Source organism: Prionailurus bengalensis, chromosome D4, assembly GCF_016509475.1.
Source record: "Prionailurus bengalensis isolate Pbe53 chromosome D4, Fcat_Pben_1.1_paternal_pri, whole genome shotgun sequence".
Lineage (NCBI taxonomy): Eukaryota > Metazoa > Chordata > Mammalia > Carnivora > Felidae > Prionailurus > Prionailurus bengalensis.
The window spans coordinates 53,680,893-53,704,247 of record NC_057359.1 but is presented as its reverse complement, the minus strand read 5'-3'; the positions used below and the strand labels follow the sequence as shown (position 1 = coordinate 53,704,247).

The 23,355-nt window shown below is 36.8% G+C and overlaps 1 pseudogene; it reads left to right on the top strand.

The window, feature by feature from the left end:
* The first annotated feature begins 21,847 nt into the window (after nucleotides 1-21,847).
* LOC122474401 lies at nucleotides 21,848-23,010 on the top strand (annotated as a pseudogene).
* Nucleotides 23,011-23,355: the final 345 nt, after the last annotated feature.

Sequence of the window (23,355 nt, the reverse complement as noted above, 5' to 3'; positions counted from 1 at the left end):
CCGCTAATCCCTGCAAAGCAGCAGACAACGTTGGGTTATAGCACATGCAGGGCAGGCATAGGCCAAAGGGCATTTACAAAGCACCATGAAAGAGAGCAGCTGTGTAAAAAGCATAAGGGTATGTGATGTGTGATACCATGTTTGCACACAGCTCTACTCTTTTTTTAAAAAAAAAATTAATACTTATTTTTTGAAAGAGCTCAAGCAGGGGAGGGGCAGAGAGAGTGGGAAACACAGAATCTGGAGCAGACTCCAGGCTCTGAGCTGTCAGCACAGAGCTGGACCGTGGGGCTCCAACCCACAAACCACGAGATTATGACCTGAGCCAAAGTCGGTCGCTTACCCAACTGAGCCACCCAGGTGCCCCCACAACTCTGCTCTTTTCTACCAACCAGTTCTTCTTTCTGGAATTCCTTCTGTTTTGTATTCCATCCAGTAAACATCTGCAGCAGTAGATTTTTCTATATTATTCAGGCATGGTTAGTGTGTGTGGTCCTGTGGGTCCACAGTACTTTCTACTTAAACTCATTCTAATATTTGTAACAAAACTGTAGCTTTCTGTCTCCCTTTCAGTGTAGGAGATACAAAGCTTCACACTTTTAAATCTGTTTTTAGCATGCTACCTGGCATTCAGTAGATACTCAGTAGATATTTTTTTAAAAATGTTCTTATTGCTGATTGAAAACCTGCGCAGGAAACAGGAGTTCGTACTAGATCACATTTGGCCACATCATATTACATATTCTTGAAAAAAATTAATATACATACACACTCCAGTACATGCTCAGATTTGTACTTTAAAATATCGGTTTGGAATATCAAGTGGTCACATTAGCTTTTTTTTAAAACTAGCTTTTACCTAATAAGAATGTTTGCAATCTTTTCTTTTTCTTTTTTATTTGAGAGAGAGCGAGACAGCGTGTGAGCAAGGTAGGGGGGCAGAGGGAGAGATAGAATCTTAAACAGACTCCATGCTCAGTGCAGAGCCCAGCAAGGGGCTCGATTTCACGACCATGAGACCACGATCCCAACCAAAATCAAAAGTCCATGCTTCACCGACTGAGCCACCCAGGTGTCCCTAGAATGTTTGCTTTCCTATGTGTTCTGAAAATGAATTATATTTCCAAATATATATTTCCAACATTATATTATATTCCAACATTATATTTCCAAAAGTACTAGGAAGATTATTCATAACTGAATAAATACATTCTCTATCACTAATTTTGGTTATAGACTTACATACTTCCTTATGGAAATCAAAATAATAAACTAACCTTTAAAAAAACCTTTTGAAAAATAAGAAAAAATATGCCGTCGCCTCACGTGCTTGTGAGAAATAAACAATATCAGATTTCTTCAGCCTTCTACCTGGTGTATAAATGCAATTTGTTTATTAATAGTACACTAAGAGTTCTTAATCTCTTTTATTTTTTAATTAAAATAAATTAATTTTTTCTCATAAAAATGTATACTCAGTATCAAAGGAAAATTCAGTAACCTATGAACATCATCATCTGGAAGTAATCCTTGTTTTTATTTTCATGTATTTATTTTTCTATTATACGTGTAAACATATACCTTTAAATAGTAGAGATGATATTAGACAAACATTGTTTTTTATGTAACATTATACCATGAATAGTCTTCTGTCATTGAATTAAAATATTTTATTTATCTTATATTTTCCAGATATTATTTGTATAAAAGGAATCTGAGTGGCATTTTTTATTTATTTCATGGGATTGTCTTTTTTAAAGAATTTAAAAAAAAAATTTTTTTTTCCAACGTTTATTTATTTTTGGGACACAGAGAGACAGAGCATGAACGGGGGAGGGGCAGAGAGAGAGGGAGACACAGAATCGGAAACAGGCTCCAGGCTCCGAGCCATCAGCCCAGAGCCCAACGCGGGGCTCGAACTCACGAACCGCGAGATCGTGACCTGGCCGAAGTCGGACGCTCAACCGACTGCACCACCCAGGCGCCCCTAAAGAATTTTTTTAAATGTTTATTTCTGAGAGAAAGAGAGAGAGATAGAGAGACAGAGTGTGAGCAGTGGAAAGGCAGAGAGAGGGAAACACAGGATCTGCAGTAGGCTCTAGGATCTGAGCTATCAGCACAGAGCTCAACATGGGGCTTGAACCCATGAACCATGAGATCATGACCTGAGCTGAAGTCAGACGCTTAACTGACTGAGCCACCATGGTGCCCCAGGATGACTTTTTAAAAATATCAGTATATTTTCTTTCTTTAAAATATTTTTTTTTAATGTTTATTTATTTTTGAGAGGGAGACAGAGTGTGAGCAAGGGAGGGTCAGAGAGAGAGGGAGACACAGAATCGGAAGCAGGCTCTAGGCTCTGAACTGTCAGCACAGAGCTCGATGTGGGGTTTGAACCTACAAGCTGTGAGATCATGACCTGAGCCAGAATCAGATACTTGACCAACTGAGCCACCCAGGCGCCCCTGAAAAAATCTCAATATATTTTCATAATTTTTAAGAATGAATCCATGTGCAAGACATTGAAATGATATAAAGTAACAAGCTTTGTGCAAAAACATGTTTCTCTATTTTGTTAATTATGACCATTTTGTTAAAAAGTATAAATATGTATAAAATCTTTAAGTATATTGCCAAATATCCATACATCTCACTACGTTTTTCCTGATCATATAAATTGCCAGTTTGAATACTGTATTCACACTGAAAAAAGAAACAAAGAATTCTTTTCCTTGAATAACTCATATTTAGATTACTCTGCCTATGACAAAATTGGTTCAAATTAAAACATTATGTAAGTCGTTTTTCCTTAATACTCTAAAATACCATAATTTTCTAAGTCCAGTGACAAATTGACCTAGTTTTCCTGAGACTGAGGGGATTCCCAGGACTTGGGAATTTCAGTGTTAAAATCAGGATAGTCCCAGGCAAGCTGGAAGCGCTGGTTGACTTATTCCTGTGTGAATGCTTCCTGCTTCTCAATTTTTGTGGCAGGGGTTGTTCTCTGTTCTGCAACTCCCTTTCTTCCTCTTCCTGGGCACACAGCTAGACTAGATCTTCTAGCTCTCATGCAGTTAAATGCAGCCACATATGTGTAGAAGAGGAAGTGATGTACCCCACATTCGGGCCTGCCCCCCTGAGACCTCTCACAGGTGCTCCTTAAGGCCCTCTTTCCCTCTTGGCTGATTGGGCAGAGGAAGGGCACGGCAACCTTGGAAGTCACAGGCTGTGTAGCACCTTGGCCAGCCTGGGTTTCTGAACGACAGCTTAGAGCAGAACCTCTCCTCCAACATAAACCCCTACTTTGGACTGTGGCGTACGAGGAAATAAACTTCTGTTGGGTTTGAACCACTACCAATTTTAGGACAGTATGTTACAGTAGCTGGAGTTAAAATATTCAATCAAATTTTTCACTATATACTTATTTACTGAGATACAAAGACTATCACTCAGCTGTTTGTGAGGTTTACAGAGGGGAAGAGTGATCTGAGATTGCTACATTTTTTAAAGAAACAAATCACTGTAGCTTGAAAAGGAAGTAAGTAGAATTAAAAGAAGCTAAATAATTGGAATTAGGCCAGAATGCCAAGGTTAAAAGCTGTTCTCTTCTATGTGAGGAAGAAAAAAAAAATTACAGTGAGATTTTTATTATTAGTACCAATAATATGAGCAATTTAATAGCCAGAAATCATTGGTATCTCAGTTGTATAAATTTGTTTTAAGATCACCCTTCACAATTCCATCTGTACATTTTATGACTTGCCCATAAAATTGGATTTAAAAATTCAGTCATTCAAAAAAGAAGTTCAACCATTACTAAAACTAAAAGCTTGTTCCCAAAGTCCTCACAGAAAGCCACAGCTCTACTAATAGCCACAGAAATATGAGCTTTAGAGGAAAAAAAAACTTTCAAAAGGCATAACCAAGAATAATGAATCAGAAAGTTTATTTTTGCATTATTTGAGAAGAATATTTTCTGAAGGTAAATCAATAGGATATAAATTAATAAAAAGATGAACAACCTAGAGGTAACATTTATTTTTTTCCAAATGAAATGAAAGCTGTGTAGGGGAAATGTGGCTATTTTGTATTAATCTTCAAGCTCCATTTTTTATTAAATACTAGATATGAAATAACATTGAGGAATATAAACCTTCAAAGTTGAATAAAATTGACTGTATTTACAAATATTAATTTAAAAAATAGTTCAATCAGGGTGCCTGGGTGGCTCAGTCAGCTGAGCATCCCACTCTTGTTTTTGTCTTAGGTCATGATCCCAAGGTCTTGGGATGAAGCTTCGCATCAGGCTCTGCACTTAGGTGGAGCCTGCTTAAGAGTCTGTCTCTCTCTCTCTCTCTCCCTCCCTCCCTCCTTCCCTCCCTCTCTCCCCCTCTCTTTCTCCCGCTTTCCCTCTCCCACACTTGCACACACTCTCTCTCTCAAATAAAATAAGAGAACTGAGTCCTAGATCCTTAAAAAAAATAAAATAAAAAATAAAATGTAGTTCAATCAATGAATTAACCTGATATGTTCTTACTGTGATTCTAGTGGTTTCAAATTTCTTACCAGTCTTCAATCTGATGATTATTTTTTCTGACTGAAAGAGAGATAGGGATTCAGCTTTTCATTTAATATCTTTAGAGCATGCAGTATTTGTTGTTACAAATATAAGCAGTCCGGTGGCTCCATGGCTTCAGAAAGCTTCTTCTATTTTGTTTTATTTTTTCTTTGATACCCTTTTCCTGCCTGGCTTATTTCTAAGTCTCCATTCCAACAGCCTCTGCAAAATAATTAAAGGGAGCAAGATTGTTAAATAAGCAAAAGACCACAACTTGGGTATTTGGAAAATGAGCATTTGAGTATTTATTTCTTTATTTAAATGTGTATAAGCAACAATAAGACAGTCTAAGGCAAATGAAAAATATACTGCAGCACAATTAATGGTGCAGTGAGGAGAACCACGGCCAGGAAAACTTAAAGAGAATAATACCTCTGAATAAGCACGGAGGTAGAAAATAACAACAACAAAAGTTTCAGAGATCTGCTTTGCATTCTTAGTAAGTACAAGGTGATATTGCCTCTATAAAAATAAAACAGTGTAACATAAGACAGCAAGCGGAAATGCAAATACATAAATCTGAGAAGCAGGTTGCAAAGAGAGAAAGAACTTGCTTAATTAAAAACACAATGCAGGGGAATAAAAAATGCAATAATGATTATAATTCTCATTGGAGGCCATAAAATCTTGGATGGAAATTGAACAAATGGGAATAGAAATTTTAGAAAGTAAACTTTATTCATTCTCTTAGAATGATTGTAGTAAAAAAAGAGGCAAATATGAAAGGCAATCTAATCAAAATCAAGGATTTGTAAGGAAAAATCCTCACTACAAATAAAATAGCCCAATAAATACATGAAACAAACAAAAGGATAAAACAAAATAAATGGAAGTGAAGATAAAGCAAAAATATCTGTATTCTAAAATAACCTGAACCTGTAGGACAAAACTACTCATCTTATTCTCGGCAGAATCAATGCAAAATTAATGGACTCTGGCAAGATGCTTCGATTTTGAAGATTAAGGAAAAATAATCAGGTCAAGAGGTTTAACAAACAAACAAACAAAACAGAAAAAGAAAAAAGAATTCATTTCCCTTTGTGAAAAATCGATGTCAGCCAGCGATTTTCAAAAAATTGCTGTTAACATTTGTAAATAGTAGAATACTCTAATACAGGTATTGAGTTATTACTTCTTTATCTCTGACTGTTCTCCACAAGCTCCCTGAGGTATGGCAATAGCAGCTTCCTTGCAGTTTGAACGTGGCAAGTGTCTTCCTGTCTCATTATCTTTGTACTTTTGTATTAGCTGAATTACTCTTTCTACAAATAGTCATCTGACTCCTTCAGCCGTACCCTTCAGATCTCAACTCAACCATCACTTTTGGAGAAGTCTTTTATGAATGTCTAGAGGGCATCCCCCCTCACTCATCATTTCTTATTTCTGCTTTGTTTATATTCTTTCAACTTATTGATAACTAGTGTCTTTTTAATGTATTTATTTCTGTTTTTCACAGAGATATTCACATATGAATGTTCACAGTTACATCGCCAGCACATAAAACAGTGTCTGGGAAATAGTAGGGATCAAAAAATCTTTGCTGAATAGTCAAATGAACAAAAGATATGTGGATGGGGGAATCACACAAATGAGTTTAAATACAGGCCAACTGGGGCGCCTGGGTGGCTCATTGGTTAAGCGTCTGAATCTTGATTTTGGCTCAGGTCATGATCTCAGGGTTCCTGAGATCCAGCCCTGCATCGGGTTCAGGGCTGACAGCTCATAGCTTGGAACCTGCTTGGGATTCTCTCTTTGTGCTCACTTCATCTCTCTCTCTCTCTCTCTCTCTCTCTCTCTCTCTCTCTCTCTCTCAAAATAAATATTTAAAAATACAAACTAAAATGATTTGTTAATCTTCCGGAGATTGAAAAAAATAGATGATTTAAGGTTATGGACAGCGTATAAAATAGATACTACCAAAGACAGCCTGATAAAAAGTAAAATTGTGAATAAAAGTAATTTACAACTTTTAAATAAACCACTAAGCTATCACTGTAATGAGGAATCCAGAAAAGGATTAGGATGAAATGAAAGTCGGAACTTTAGAGGTTAGAAGATCACCAAGGTCTGGAGACTTTGAGGTCCTACTGCAGTGCTATGTTAACTGTAACACGTTTAAATATCTGTTTTCAGGCAGATATTTTCTGAACAAGAGCACTTAGATATTTTAAAAACAACTAAAAATGCATATGTGAGACTTAAAAAATCAACCCTAACCCCAAATGAAAACACCATAATGGAAATAAGGTATTGAAAAAACTAATTGAAGTATTATATTTCAAAATGTCTGAAAGATAAAGTTTTACAAAGAAGGAAATATAGATTGTTCCTTTGAGAAAAAAGAAACACAATGAAGTATTCAGCTAAGAGTCTATAATAAGATATTAACTAAAGAAAGTAGATTCAGACAGTAGAAAGAAGGAAATAGCAAAACAAATTAAGTCATCAAAGCCAAAAGTAGGTTCTCTGAGACATATTAGATGAACTTAAGATTGATCAAAATCAAAAGGAAGATAAGCAAAATATAAATGAAAAAGGAGACACAACCATAGAACTCATTAAAAAATATAAATATATTTAGGCCAATAATTTGAATGTTTCAAAAAAAGAATTGCTTTGAAAAATACAAATTTCTGAAAATGACTCAAAAGATGTTAAAAACACAAAATGGTTTTATGGCCATTGAGGTAAAATTTTGAGCAGTTAAAAGTCTTCCTGGAACAAAATACTAGGTTTAGCTGGCAAAATCAGTCATTTATAGGACAGCTATCATTTACACAAAATTTTAGCCAATAAAAGTAGAAAAAGGAATATCTTTACACTAAAAAAAGATCATTTATAACACACACACATTTTTCTATATCACATTTAATTTTGAATTAACAAATCATTTCCTTTCTTTATAGTCAAAGCAATTTAAAAAATGTTTATGATCCAACGTATCTATACGGCATTGTCACAAGAGAAATAAAATGTATAAAATTTGAAAAGGAAAAAGAAAAATATCATAATTTTCAAATTATCTTGTAGAAAGTCCAAGATGATTTAAGACATATTTTTAGTTATTTTCCCCTCCAGTTTTCTTATATGTGACTGACTTTTGTTGCCAGGACCTTCAGTATAAAACGTTGACTAGATATGGCGGTAGTGGCTATCACAGTCTTATTGTTGACCTCATAGGGACAGTTTTCAAAGTTCTGTCTTTAAGTACCATGTTTGCTTTAGTTTTTAAGATATATTTTATTGGATAATATAGTTTCTTTTTTTTAGTGTGGTAGTTTTTTTTTTTAAGGAGTCAGTATTGAATTTCATCAAATGATTTTTTTTATAATAAGATGCTTATATAATTTTTATGTTTATTCTCTAAATATTGTGAATTAAATGTTTTGTTTCTATTTTAAAACTGCTTTTCTTTTCATTACATAATAGTGTTGAGCATGCGATTTCATAACACTAGTTAGTAAATGTATCTGGAGCAAAATGACTGTGTCCCTGGAGTCACGTATAGGACTATTTATTGAAGCACTGTCCATAATTACCCAAAAAAGAAAAAGAAAATTGGGAAACAATTCATCATCTATCAAAAGCACAATGGAAGAACACAATTTTGTTATACAATGTAGCACTAAAATGGATGGACTTCAGCTAACATGTAGAAATGGAGAAATTGCAAAAATATTAAGCAAAATGAATAAATTGCTGAACAATACATGTGCTATGATACCATTTTAATATTTTTAATGATAGTGATATTAACTACATAGGTAGTAAAATTATGAAGAGGTACAATAGAATTGGCAAAATATTTGTGGTAATGGTTCCTTTTAGGGTAGGTAGTGCTTTGGGGGCGGGACACAGAGGAGGTGTGATGTGTATTGAGAAAATGTTACTTCTTAAGCTGGGTGTATATGAGTGTTGGTTTTATCATAAATCTTTGAATTATTCAACATTTATATACTTTTCTAAATTAGCAATATATACCACAATAAAGACTTTAAAATAATAAATGTATGAATATATAGCTGACTAAACTATAGTATAATTTTATTTCAGTTAGAAAATAAGATTCTGTAGAAAACTAAATAGATAAATGTTAAAAATAGATACATCTCTGAAATAATCTCCTCTCATGTTTTCTTTGACATTTTGTCATAGATTTTCTTCATATATATATATATATATATATATATATATATATATATATATAAATTTTTAACTTGTTCTTGCCAGTCTTTTCCACAAATTTTTGTCTTCATGATGGAGAAGATCTTGCCTGCTCTGTTCAATACATTGTACTACACATATACCATGTTGCCTGGTGAACAGTTGTTTGCTCAACACATATTTGTTAATTAATGAGAGGGATAATGCATAAAAAAACTCATGAAATGCAAGTGGAGACATGACTAGATTGGTAAATCTATCTCTATGTAAGATATATATCTATATAAACATATCTCTATAGATATATCTATAAATAAGGCTCTCCTTATATTGAGCCTTATACCCCATTATTTAGGGATACTTAATTTTTCTCTACCCAAGGATAGATATTGTATAAACAAAGTATACTATGTCCTGTAGCCACATAACGAGCCACAGTAAAAAATCAAAAATGTTTTCAGAATAAACTAGAAAATATAAGCTTACTTATTTAGCTGACTTTTTGCAGCTGCATTTCATAGTTCTCTTTGAATTATAGCCCAATTTAAAGGAGACATTAGCTTTCTGCAATGTCTGCAAAAATGTCTTTCTGCCATAAAACATTAAAACATCCCACATTTTCCTGGGGGAAATATTATTTCTCAATTTGTTATTGCAATAACGGAGACCATAGCTGTGAGTGATAATCTCAGAATGGGGAATAAAATTACTGATACTTTTTTTTCCTGTAATGATGAATGCCTCACCAGTAGAGTGGTTTTATCCCTTTTCAACAGAAGCGTCAACTCGTTTCACTGCTTATCTTTGTCAGAAGTATTCATATGGCCTCTGAGCATATACTGTAATTTCTGTTTAGATCCTCAATGAAAAACACGGAGCTTTAGTTAGTTGTGCCAATGATTAAACAATGATACATTTTCAGAAAGGTTATTCCAAAATGCATTTAGGGGTTTTGTATTAGGGGTTCTTCATTCTCCTCCATTAATTCTGTAAAGGGGAAAACATTGGCTAGTATACTTTCCAACTTCACTCTTGGCTCTTCAGCAAATAGTGAGTTCAGTTGCTATGACACTGAGTTGCCAAATAATAAAGCTGCTTGCGACTGCCACATTAACATCGGTATTGGCAAGAAGGAAAAACCAGACATAAATATACCTGACCACATTAAGCTAATTAGGTACATTTAACCCTTCACACAGAGTTAGGGACACCAAGCCCCCCATGCAGTTGGATTCTGTGTATAACTTTTGACTCCCCCAACACTGAACTAATAGACTACTGTTGTCTGGAAGCCTTACCAACACCACAAACAGTCAATTAACACAGACTTTGTATGTTCTATGTATTATTATATACTGTGCTCTTCCAATAAAGTAAGCTAGAGAAAAAAATGTTATTATGAAAATCACAAGGAAGAGAAAACACATTGATGATTTTGTACTGTATTTACTGGGAAAAAAATCCATGTGTAAGGGGACCCGCAGAGTTCAAGGCCCTGTCTTTGAAAGGTCAGCTGTATTTCTTGAATATACCAAAGGTTTGGTGTTATTGAGTATTTTTTGTATCACAAGGAAGACATGGGGCACCTGGGTGGCTCAACTGGTTAGGCATCTGATTCTTGATTTCAGCTCAGGTCATGATCTCACGGTAGTGGGATCAAGCCCCATGTCGGGCTCTGTGCTGAGTGTGGAGCCTGCTTGGGAATTTCGCTCTCCTTCTCTCTGTGTCCCATGCAAATAAATAAATAAGCATTAAAAAAAAAAAAGAGTTCCCTTTTCTTCATGTACAATTGTATTCCACCTTCAGGAAAGGCTCCCTGAATTATAAAATGCAGAGAGAGAGATGGCCGCAGTTAATAGCATCCGACTCAGAGGGACTGAGTGGTAACCCAGTTGAACCTACACGAGGAGGTAGAGAACAGGTATCTAAAGAATTAGTAGCGCATACTTTTTTTCCCCAGGACTCATCCTGTGGCTTGAGTTGATCCAATACCTGACTTTTCAAGTATTTATTAGGGCACAACCAAGGAAGACATGATAGTGTCTGCATCTAAGTAGCTCCCCCAAATAGACCTGATTCTTTGTTTGGAAGACTTTAAAGAAAGGGTGAGAGAAGTATAAAAATCATTTAAGACTCCAAGCACCAGTACATCTGTTGGAGAGTCCAAGAGAAGAATAAGCGGAATTTGGCGATAATTCAGCCTCTTGTAGGATTTTTAATTCTTGGTCCACCTCAGTAAATGCTTCTCCCGGTTGCCTTGCAGGCATCGGACAACAAAATGACCAGAAGATGGTAAAAGGGTCAGATGGTAAAAATGGTCAGAAGATGGAAAAAGCAAACTTTGCCCCAAGAACTTCTGTTTCATCAACATAGGGCCTCCTGGGAAGGAGAGCTAATGGGGTAGAGGTCATATGTATCTAGTTAGAGCTGAGATCTTGCATAAATGCACATGGGAGTTATTAATAAGTTTGAGCATCGATGGTTATATGAGCTCTTTGTACCTACAGGTTGTCATGGCCTAAGGAAATTTTTGTTGCACTCATTATTTATAACCATATTCATATGAAAATGTTGTAAATTCAAGCCATAGTAATTTAAATTGTAGAATAATTGGCTAGAGTTAAATTTTACTATAGTTCAAAGATACTGTTTCTCTGTAAGTCCTGTGCACTGATAATGCAATTCAGATGTTGGTAACTGGTAGAATTTAAGCAAATTTCCTTCACTACACTCAAATACTTTATTTTATACATTTTGAAAGTTGCAGAATATTTCAAACAAAAAATGGACAGGAAATATATCAAAAACACCTTTGTACTCACACAATTTTGCAAATGTTTATGTATTAATATATTTACTTGAGATCTGTTTTTGAAAACAATAGAGATTCGATTAAGACAAATACAATCTTTTTTTCCCATTATTTCTCCCCAGAGGCAACTATTATCTTAAAGTTATTAAGCTTCTTTGTGGCCTCTTTTTATGCTACCCATATCACTATGTTTCCACACATGATATATAACATTGCTATGTAAATTGAAAAAATTACATTTGCATTCAGAACTTATTCATTACTGCAAATTTGTGCGTTTTTACTGCCTTCTTCTAATCCCCTCTACCCCAATCCTCAGCCTTTGGTAACCACAAGTGTGATTTCTTTTTCTAGGAGTTGGGTTTTTTGTTTTTAGATTCCAAATATAGGCGAGATCATACTATATTAGTCCTTCCCTGTCTAACTTATTTCACTTAGCATAATGTCTTCCAGATTCATCCATGTTGTCACGAATGGTAGAACTTCCTCTTTCTTATGGCTGAGTAATATTTCAGTGTGTATGTGTGTGTGTGTGTGTGTGTGTATACCACAACTTCTTATCCATCCATCTATTGATGGACACTTAGGTTTTTCCAAGTCTTGGCTTTTGTAAGGAATGCTGTTATGAATATGGTGGTGAAGATATACTTTTAAATTATTGTGAATATGATTTCATTTCCTTTGGATATATTCCCAGAAGTGGAATTGCTGGATGATATGGTAGTTCCATTTTTAATTTTTTAAGGATCCTCCATACTATTTTCCAGAGTGGCTGTACCAGTTTACATTCCCACCAACGGTGCATAAGAGTTCCTGGGGCACCTGGGTGGCTCAATTGGTTAAGCATCTGATTCTTGATTTCAACTCAGGTCATGATCTCACAGTAGTGGGATCAAGCCCCATGTTGGTCTCTGTGCTGAGTGTGGAGCCTGCTTGGGAATTTCACCCTCCTTCTCTCTCTGCCCCATGCAAATAAATAAATAAACATTAAAAACAAGAGTTCCCTTTTCTTCATGTACACGCCAGCATTTGTTATTTCTTGTCCTTTTGATGATGGCTATGCTTATAGGTGGGATATGATAACCCAGCGTAATTTTAGTTTGCATTTTCCCAACAGCTAGTGATGTTGACCATCTTTTCACATACCTGTCAGTCTTTTGTATATCTACTTTGGAGAAATGTCTCCTCAGATCCTTTGCTCTTTTATTAATTGGGGTATTTGTTTAGCTGTTGAGTTGTTTGATCTCTTTATGTATTTTGGGTATTAACTCTTTACCCGATACATAGTTTGCAAGTATGTTTTCTCATTCTGCTGATGGTTACGGTTTCTTTTGCTGTGTGAAAGTTTTAGTTTGTAGTGTCACTGGTTTAATTTTATTTTGTTGCTTGTGTTTTAGGTGTCATATCCAAAAATTCATTACCAAGACCTATGTCAAGGAGCTGTATTCTTATGCTCTAGGAGTTTCATGGGATCCATACCTGGATCTTCCTGCTTTTTTGTCTGAAGGCATTTTCTGTCTGCAGAACAGTGTTCCATACCTGCTTTTTTTTTTTTTAATCTGAGAGCATTTTCTTTCTTTGGAAAGCTCAGCCATGATACCCCAGAAGTGCTAAAGAGTTAAAACCCCTGAAGAGTTAAAACCCTAAACAAATGAGAGATTACAGGAAAACATGAGGTTAATATATCCAACCATGATTTCATAGTCAGTATTTCCAGAAGGAGAATAAGCAGTTAAATGATTTAAAGAACAATATTAACTACATTATGCAAGGAGGATCACAGATACAGCAAAATTCACAAAGGTGGTTTGTGTGCATAATCTCGGAGCCCAAAAAGGATTTAATACATGGAGGGGAAACTCATCCAAGGATCAAGGCTCGGAATTATGCTGAGCTCCATCTTTAATTGATATCATTTTCCTATTGACGTATTCATTCTGCAAGCATTTGTTGATTCTGAGTTATATTTCACATCTTTAAGAGTTCCTAGAAGAAATAAGATTTGGCCACAACAGTGACACACTCATTTACAAACCCTTTGTTGTTGTTGTTTTCTTTCCTTTATTCCTTTCTCATTTTTCTACTTTTTCTTCTTCTTGTGCTTATCTTACAAACTACTTACACCCAAGTCTTTGCTTGATGATACATGTTTGTGTAATACCCCAGACTAAGGCGCATGATCTAAAATGCCTTCTATGCACTTACTCTCCTTTTATTTCTAGCCATTTGTTTTTAGCCCAGCCACATTAACAGTAACCATACAGAATATCATTTGCTGGTATTCTGGAACAGGTGATAGTAATTTCCATCCCTGTACTTTTGCCTGATCTCACATATGGTCTTCGTAGCCTAACTACGTGACATGTATGTCAACAGTCAAGACAAGCCCTCACCCACATGCCTGTGGCGGTGCTGTGGTCATTACCCCTTGTCTGAAACGCCCTTTACCATTGCCTTTGAAGTCCTTCTTCTCCTTCAGTATTTCACTTCACAAAATAATTCTCAAAGCTGAATTATTATCTCCCCCGAATTTCCATACTACTTTGTCAAATTTAGGAATTATCATCATGTTTTGTTCAAGATACTGTCATTCAGTTATACATCTGTGCAAATTCCTATACATCAGGAATTTGTGAGTGCCTTGAGAGCATGAGCCGTGACTGCATCTATTCTGTATAGTTGTTGTAAATGTTGCATTGCTGTCTGTGGAATAAGCTAATAATAATCTGATCAGATTAAATATCTATTTTGAAGATATTTTTAATAGTTTTGTAAGCTGGATTTAACTAATTAAATAGATGATAAATAAAGTATAATTACAATTTTTGAATGCTTATTTATTTTAAGTAAGAAAGAGGGGAAGAGGGTGAGTATGTGCACGAGTCAGGGAGAGGCAGAGAGAGAAGGAGAGAAAATCCCAAGCAGGCTCTGCATGGTCATCGCAAAGCCCTCTGGGGGGACTCCATATCACACACTGAGATCATGACCTGACCCCAAGTCAAGAGTCACATGCTTAACCTACTAAGCCACCCAGGTGCCCCTGTCATTACATTTTTTAATTTTAATATTGCTACTTGTCTTAACTATTCTGAAAAATAAAAAGTAACATGTGGTAAAATGTAAATCATCTGATTTGCATAGTAGGCAAGTGTGTTAGATTGAAACTTTGTCCATAATCATTTATCTTTACCAACATCACACCTTTGTATTTGCTTTAGCATATGGAGAGCATTCCCCCTCATTTATAGATTGTGGATTTAACTATGTTAGTTTTGGAAAGAAAGCATGTGTATGAAAATGGCAATGAACCATTGACGAATCAAGACCATAAGGGGACTTGCATGATTTTGTTTGTATGCGTGTATGTGCATGTCTCTATCATTACCATAGGAACAGCTTCCCTTGGTTTTTGACTATCCTTTGAACCCCAGCCCCAGAAAGATACAAATGGTGAAGACCAAAGCCATCTAGAACTGTATTCTGGAGAAGTGAAACACTGGCTTGAGAGCATTATGTCAGACTTTACCACCCATAGAAATTCTAATAGTAGATTTTATCATGTAAGAACTGTGAGTCTAAAAAATGGCATGATAAAAGAGTAAGTTTACTGTTAATGGCACTTTCCCTGATTTTATTATTTTTGCCAATTTTCTTTGATTAAGTAAACTATCTACAGGTTCAGATAAGTGTTAGCCAGGTCATGTTTTCACCAACTTTTTACAAAGAGCCTCAAAAAAGATGAATTATCAGCTTTAATGACTCCATCTTTCAGTTAAAATCAACAGCAACAATAATATTAAAAAGCTCTAGATATTTAAAGGGAGATGTTATCAGTTTCTATTGACTCACAGTTATAGGTTTATCACATAACCAACTATATTCCACTCAAATAATGCTTCTGGCACTGGAAAACAAATTATACTCTTTTTTTACACTTAATAAGTCCCATAAATCATAATGCTTAATTTTGTGGCACACTATTCCATCTTACACGTGACGAAAAGAAATGTAGCTATCCTTAGTGGGAAAATAACATAGCAAAACTATTATTAGTAAATAAAAATTAGTAAATAAAAAAATAGAAGTCTATAGATGCACATTATTAGTTTATTTCATTGTTTTGGCTGCTCAAGGTTAATGTTAAATCCTTGAATCCTTATTTTTCAGTACACTTCTTTATTAAAACTAGAATGTAACCATAATTCAAACTTAGAACCACAGCAACACTTAAGACAGTCACACCCATTTCAAACCAAACAATTCCGGTCCAGTTGGTCTCTGTAGGCTCATTCCAGCATTTCAAAATAAGACAACCCAGGGAATTTGAAACTAGCTGAGAGAGAGTAGCAGCCACGCTTTGAAAATGCTCTGTGGAAAGAGGCTGAGTGTGCTGTTTGCTGCTATTTGAGTTTCATATAGGTTTGAAAGAATCATAGAAAGTTGTTGAGTTTCAGAACTTGTTAGTGGAGATCTAGGAATATTTTTTAGTTTTTGCACCTTTTAAATTGTTCATGTTCACTACTTTCAAAAATACCTATAAATATGCCCCCCCATTTTTAATTACAAATGTGTATTACCAAGAGACCAAAGTTATTTAGGATCATAGTGTCTCAGGGTTGGAAAACATATAAAATGTTATTTTTTAAGCTTTTCCTTCAGTCTTAGATTTCAAGGGTCAGCCAACTCCACAGCCTGAAGACCAAGTCTAGGTTGCCACCTTTTAGTGAACTTTTATGGGAACACCGTTACGCTTATGTGTGCATTATATCTGGTGGCTTTTGCGCTCCACTGGTAGAGGTGAGGAGTCGCAACAATGCTGAATGTGCTACAAAGCCTAAAATGTTTACTGTCTAACCCTTTACGGAATATGTTTACTGAATCCTGCGGTATTCAGTAATATTCTATATACATATTTACTGTAGAATTATACACAGTGCAATGAATAAAGTAAGAAAATTGGATAATTAGAGCAGTTAAGTAGTTGCTTAAAATATATAGTCAACTAGAGACAATTCAAGTACTCAGCTATTACTGCATAGTTGTGAATTCAGTGTTTTTCTCTACTCCAAGAATTGGAGATGTGCCTTGTTAAGCTTCATGAACTAGACTTCATTTAAAAATAAGGTATTTATAGGGGTACCTGGGTGGCTGAGTCTGTTAGGCATCTGGCTCTGGGTTTTGTCTCAGGTCGTGATCTCACGGTTTGTGGGTTCAAGACCAAGAGGGGCTCTGTACTAATAGCATGGGGGCCTCCTTGGCCTTCTCTCTCCTTCTCGCTCTGCCCCTCCCCTGCTCATCCTCTCTCTCTCTCAAAATAAATACATACACTAAAACTATGGCACTTATAAAAATAGTTATTAGCTCTTTTATAAAATTGAGATTTTTATTTGTCTCTAGATTATTGTATGTATTTCATAAAATAAAGTATATTTTGATGATTGAATCATTTTGGCTACATGATAATCTTTATCGTGATAATTATTATTATGTTCTTAGTTGAAAGTAGCATCTCGTCCAATACCCTGATGTCAAAGCTTCTGACTATCGCATTTAGCTCCTGACCATTTACTATCAGGAGCAAAACATCACTCATAGATGCCGGATGCTCATTTGTGAAACAGCAAAATTATAGATCTCTCTCTGAGCTTTTATTATTACTCCAAATCTATTCCCTAAAAAACTGATATTTGTCTATCAAAGAATGCATATTCCTTTTGATTTGGAAATTTATTCCGAAGTATTTCCATCATAAGTTATTCTTGCACTTGTCCACAAAAGTATGTTTTATTTTGTAGTAGGGGAAAAAGATACCTGCCAACTACCTAAACGCCAATAAAAATAATTAAATTGGTATATCCAGCTATTAAGAATAATGAATTAGCTTTTTATTAAGTTATATCTATAGCTGTTATGTGTATTACATAATCAAAAGAGCAGGCTGCACAAGTGTATTTCTTTTCCCCTGTCTCCTGTCTTCAATGTCATTGTCTATGTATCTTCTTCTATTTAGCTTGAAGGTGTTGCCTGAGACAGGTGCTCCAAACAGAAACCCAGTCCCCTTTGTACCTCCTCAGCCGTTAGCTATTATGAGTCAGAAAGTTTGGTGAATAATGTCGCCAAAAAGAATCTCAAACACAAACTCAAACCTTCTGCTTCATTCTGTGACAGCTCTAGGACAAGCTCTTGTTTCTCTTTGCTGAGTTTCTGAACACCTGCAATAAACTCCTAAACCCTATCAGGAAGCAGTATTTTCTTCAGGTCTTACAATGAATTCCCCACAATGCCTTCAAGCAATTGTTCTGAAGAGACACTTGATTATGTCAATCTCCTTGTTCAAAACTTTGAATGACCCCACTGTTCCTTGCTACAGCCTAAGCTCCTGTCATGGTTTATCTTTTCTTTCATGACCTAGCAAGTGCTGACCTCTTTAGTAGGGACCACAAATCTCATATGCCGACAGGAACCAGAAAGGAGATGTAAATGAACAAAATGAACCTCATGGGGTGCATTTCCTGTTTCATTTGGAAAGCTGCCCCTCAGCATTGGCCAGTGTTGCCCTCTGAGTGTGTGTGTCCTGTTTCTGCCTTTTTGCTCACCGGTAACTACTGTTACTAAATAGGCAAGGCTAGCTCTAATATCACTTTACTTTCATAGCTGTCTGTGGCCAATGCTTCTTCTGTCTCCTGCCCAAGGTCAAATTAAAAGTCCCCTCATCTGTGTCCAGAACACTCCATATATAGTCTTAAGATGTTATTTATCACCGCGTATTTTAGTTTTTATTTGATAGGTCTTTCTTCCTAAAATGTGATCTCCATAAGAGTAGGAAGCATAACATTTATTTTGTATAATTCCCATTGCTGAGGCCTTGGATATATAATTTGGCATTTGAAACGTCGAAAAGTATGAATATGAGCAAAATGCTTCCAGGACTGTAGAGAAAAGGATGTGGTTAATTCAGTCTTAACATCGAGGGGGATGGTAAGTGCTTCACAGGGAGATGATTTTTCAAATGAATCTTGTAGAGCAAATAGGAATTTCCGGGAGAAGATGACAGGGTGAAGGATGGGGGAAAGTCAGAGGAAGGGATTCTGTACTCAGGAAACAAGCATTTGCAGACTGACACTGAGTGTGGCCTGGGCTGGCAATGACGGCCGTCCACAGTGGTCACTTGCATGGGTTTAAGAGAGTGGGAATTAGGGATGAGACAGCACTCTGAGTTCAAAGGGATGGGCACACTTTAAGTGTCAACATAAGGTCTTTGGATTTCATTTATGGGATGTGGGAAGTCAGGGATTTTGAGAGTATAATATTGGTGTGATTTATCTTGAATGTGTTACCTAGGAAAAAAAAATATAGTTCTTTCATCTATGCAGAGATTAGCTTTGAAGACAGAAACACAGGCTGGAGAGAGGACACACAGAGGGGGTTGCTGAAAATATGAAAAGTACAAAGGATGAACCTCTGAGTTTGAAGAGAGATCAGAGTCACAGATGATAGACTCACTGAGCTTGCAGTGTATGAATTCTGCTGCCTTACCAAAGCGGACAAGACTTAGCCAGATTTTTTTTTTTTTCTGGCTAGAAAGCCGACTGCTAACCCACATGCTTACTTCTTACTTATTCTTCAACACAGCCATGTCCCTTCTGGGAGGAAACATATGAGGTATGAGCATCTTGAGGAAGTTGCCTGTGAGTTGATTTATAGCATCTTTTTTTTTAAACTGTATTTGTTTTTGAGATAGAGAGAGGGCAGAGAGAGAGGGAAAGAGAATCCCAAGCAGACTCCACACTGTCAGCATGGAGCCAATGTGGCACTTGATCTCACTAACCTTGAGATCATGACCTGAGCTGAAATCAAGAGCTGGCTGCTTAACCCACTGCACCACCCAGGTGCCCTATAGCATCTGGTTTTAATACCAAGTGCTGTAGGTACCAATAGAAGTTAAGTGTATTAATAAATAAAAGAAGGACTGATGAAATAATTGTGGTAAATAGGAGACACCAGATTGTTAATGTAACTGGAGTTATTACTTTTAAATCTTTCTAGTTTTGACTGCCTTTCTGCTATTTTGCCTCAATGATTTGAGATAATGCTTTCTTTAATAATTAAGTGTACCAATGGATTGTTAATTTTTACTTAATAAAACACATATTGTGTTTTAAGTGCCACATCATCAAAAACCTGATACAGATTGAGCTTTGAAAATTTAATTAAATTTTCTCATAAAAGCTGTCTGAAAACTAGTCTGTGTAATGTAGCTATGTTATAAAAGAGCTCATACTGAAATAGTGCTAAAGATTTTCAGTCAATTGAAGTAAAACCAAGAACAAAATTAAAATTTAAGAAGATAATTCATTTCTTTATTATTGAATTAAAATTACAGAAAAATGTACATTTGCAATCAATTAGCATATACATCATCTTCTATATATTTCAGCATATATTCCTTAATGCTTTAATATACACAATTAGGAAAGGATATTCAGTTCATTGTTTTTTCTTATCTAAAAATGGTTAGGGGTGCCTGGGTGGCTCAGTCGGTTGAGCGTCTGACTTCGGCTCAGATCATGATCTCGCGGTCCGTGAGTTCAAGCCCCGCATTGGGCTCTGTGCTGACCGCTCAGAGCCTGGAGCCTGTTTCAGATTCTGTGTCTCCCTCTCTCTCTGACTCTCCTCCATTCATGCTCTGTCTCTCTCTGTCTCAAAAATAAATAAACGTTAAAAAATTAAAAAAAAATAAAAATGGTTAATCTTGTGAACTTTATCTGTTTAAAGAGGACCCTTTGTGTCATTTATGAATAAGCCCTTGGCATGTGTGAGCACCAGTTCTACGTGGCTGTTTTACGGTAACAGAAGTGAAATGAACACCATTTCTAATATATCACTGTTGCATACGTCTCTCAGTATGACCCAGCTAAACATCACCAAGGCCACTTTACTCATATCTATGTTTTCCTAATAATTAAAAAATATTATAGAATATTCATAACTAAAGTGGGGAAAATGAAATGTAAAGTCACTCTCCGTTTTGAGGGGAGAATGAATTGTTAGTGTTTTAGAAAACGTGGCAGTATATAGCAAAAGATTTACCAAACTCTTCTGGAGAGGGTGTGGAGACAAACAGGCAGAGAGCATAGAGGATTTTTAGAGTGGTGAAAATATTCTGTGTGAGAATGTAAAATAGATATCTGTAATTATATATTTGCCCAAACCCATACAATGCACAAAACCAAGAGTGAATTCTAATGTAAACAGTGGACATCAGGTGATTATGGTATAACAATGTAGGTTTATCCCTGGTAAAAAATGGTCCATTCTCGTGAGTGATGTTGATGATGGAAGAGGCTCTGTGTGCACCCTGGGGAGCAGGGGGTGTATGAGAAAGCTCTGTATCTCCTCTTAATATGGCTCTAAAAGAATGCAGTCTTTACCAAAATTATTGCTGGAATTATTTTTCATAATGCCAGAGCCTAGAACACGTATTTGTCTTCCCATCTGCCCAGAGAAACACTAAAGTGACTGTAACTTAGAGCTACAGAGTAATACTGAAAAGATTTTAAAAAATGAAAGTGAGAGAAACAAAAATGTCCTCTATAGAGGAGAGACTGAGTTATTGTAAGAGAGGGAGCACATGATATCATTTTAGCATTTAAACTAGATGGAAACTTCTAGATTGATGGAAACTTAGTAGTAGATGTTTCCATCTAGTAGATGGAAGCTTCAGGTTGAAAATGAGACTGAAGAAGCTTTCAGAGAAGATGGGGCCTGTGTTTTTCAAGGTGTCCATCCATTCCAAGATTAGGAAACCTTGCTGGCTACAGAACAAGATACAGAGAAGCAGGATCCAGTCACTTCTCACCCTCTGCACTGCAGAAGTCCTGATCTGGATCACCACTTCTGTGTCGGGAGGACTGCAGTAAGCAGGTCTCCTGCTTCGCTTTCTGAGTCCCTAGAGTCAGCTCTCAGCAGTGTCAGTGCAAGACCTTTCCATCCAGATCATGTTGCTTCTCTGCCCAAATCCCACGAGTTACTGCTTCTCTTGAACTAGAGGCCACCTTCTTTGAACGACCTCAGAGTCCCTAACCAGTCGACCTAGCCCGTCTCCCTGACCTCCTCACCTCCCACTCTCCTCCTTGCCTCGGCCCCTCTGGCCGGTGGCTTTGTTATATTCACATGGGCTGACGATGCTCCAACTGCTGCTGTTTGAATGGACGCTTATGTGGGCCCACACTGTTCTTCCCATAGGTGTTCGCATGGTTAACACTTGCTGCTTCCACGTCTGCACAAATGTTACCTTCTCAGTGAGATCTGCCCTAATTACTGGATTTAATAGAGAACTTCACCCTTTGTTAACCTCTACAAACACCATGATGCTCCTTAACTTCTTTCCTATGTGTTTAAACTGTTAACATACTGAACGGTGTCTTTATTATACTTATTACGTTTTTCTCTCTCTTGATGTAGTGTAACCTCCATAATGATAAGTGTATTAATCTGCTGTATTCCATAGCGAGAATCCCAGAACCTAGAACATTCTTTGCACATAAGAGGTGTGTTACAAATGTCAAATCAACCAGTGGTGAAAGGATAATTTGAGCCTTTAGATTTAAAACCACCACAACAAAAAAAGCTCATTTCCTGTTTCTGTGCAGTTTTCCCCAGCTTTGGGTGGTGACCGCTGCTGGGCTCTGGCTTCTCGTTGGCCGGAGGGTGAGGTGGCCTGGACAGCAGCTCAGGCACCTTGTGCCCAGAGCCCTCTGCTTCTTGCCTCACCCAGCTGCCAACCCCCAGATCCCAGACATCACGGTCTGGTGGTGGGGGTGGGGCTGGAGGTAGATCTCACCTACTGACAGTTACACAACCAATGCATTTCCTGGAGAATATATCTCCGCTGCCTTTGTCAACTATTCTGTCAATGTTATGGCAGATGGAAAACCACTGAATCTGGGTTTAGGGGATACAGCCCGACATTAAGATTATGACAGATTACACCCTTTATCCTCTCCACAAACAGATGTATTTCTCTTGTGACTCCTGCATCATTTGAAAATGTTCAAGTAAAGTGTTACCCTAAGGTGGAACACCACTGCCCCAACACCCCAATTTTCCTGGTAGGGACTAACCTAGATCTCACAGACGACAAAGGCATGATTGAGAAACTGAAAGAGAAGAAGCTGAGTCCCATGATCCACCTGCAGGTTTTGGCCCTGGCTGAAGAGAGCAGCACTGTAAAATACCTGGAGGGCTCCACTCTCACTCACCAAGGCTTCAAGACAGTGTTTGATGAAGCTATTCAGCTGTTCTTTGCCCGGCTCCAGTCAAGACGAGAAAGAGAAAAATGTCTGCTGTTGTAGATGTGTGGACCCTCGCCTGCCCTGTCCCCCTCGGAAGCTTTGTACATTTTGCTCAAAAATGATGAAGCCTTCTACTCAGTGCCTAGCTTCTGTTACAGATTAGTTTTTTCATAGAACCATTTTGAGCCAATCCACAGTTTTAGGTTTTATTTGTTTAAAGTATAAGACTTTACATAATTTGGCTATTGTTGAGAGTGCTGCTATAAACATTGGGTACAAGTGCCCCGGTGCATCAGTACTCCTGTATCCCTTGGGTAAATTCCTAGCAGTGCTATTGCTGGGTCATAGGGTAGGTCTATTTTTAATTTTCTGAGGAACCTCCACACTGTTTTCCAGAGTGGCTGCACCAGTTTGCATTCCCACCAACAGTGCAAGAGGGTTCCCGTTTCTCCACATCCTCTCCAGCA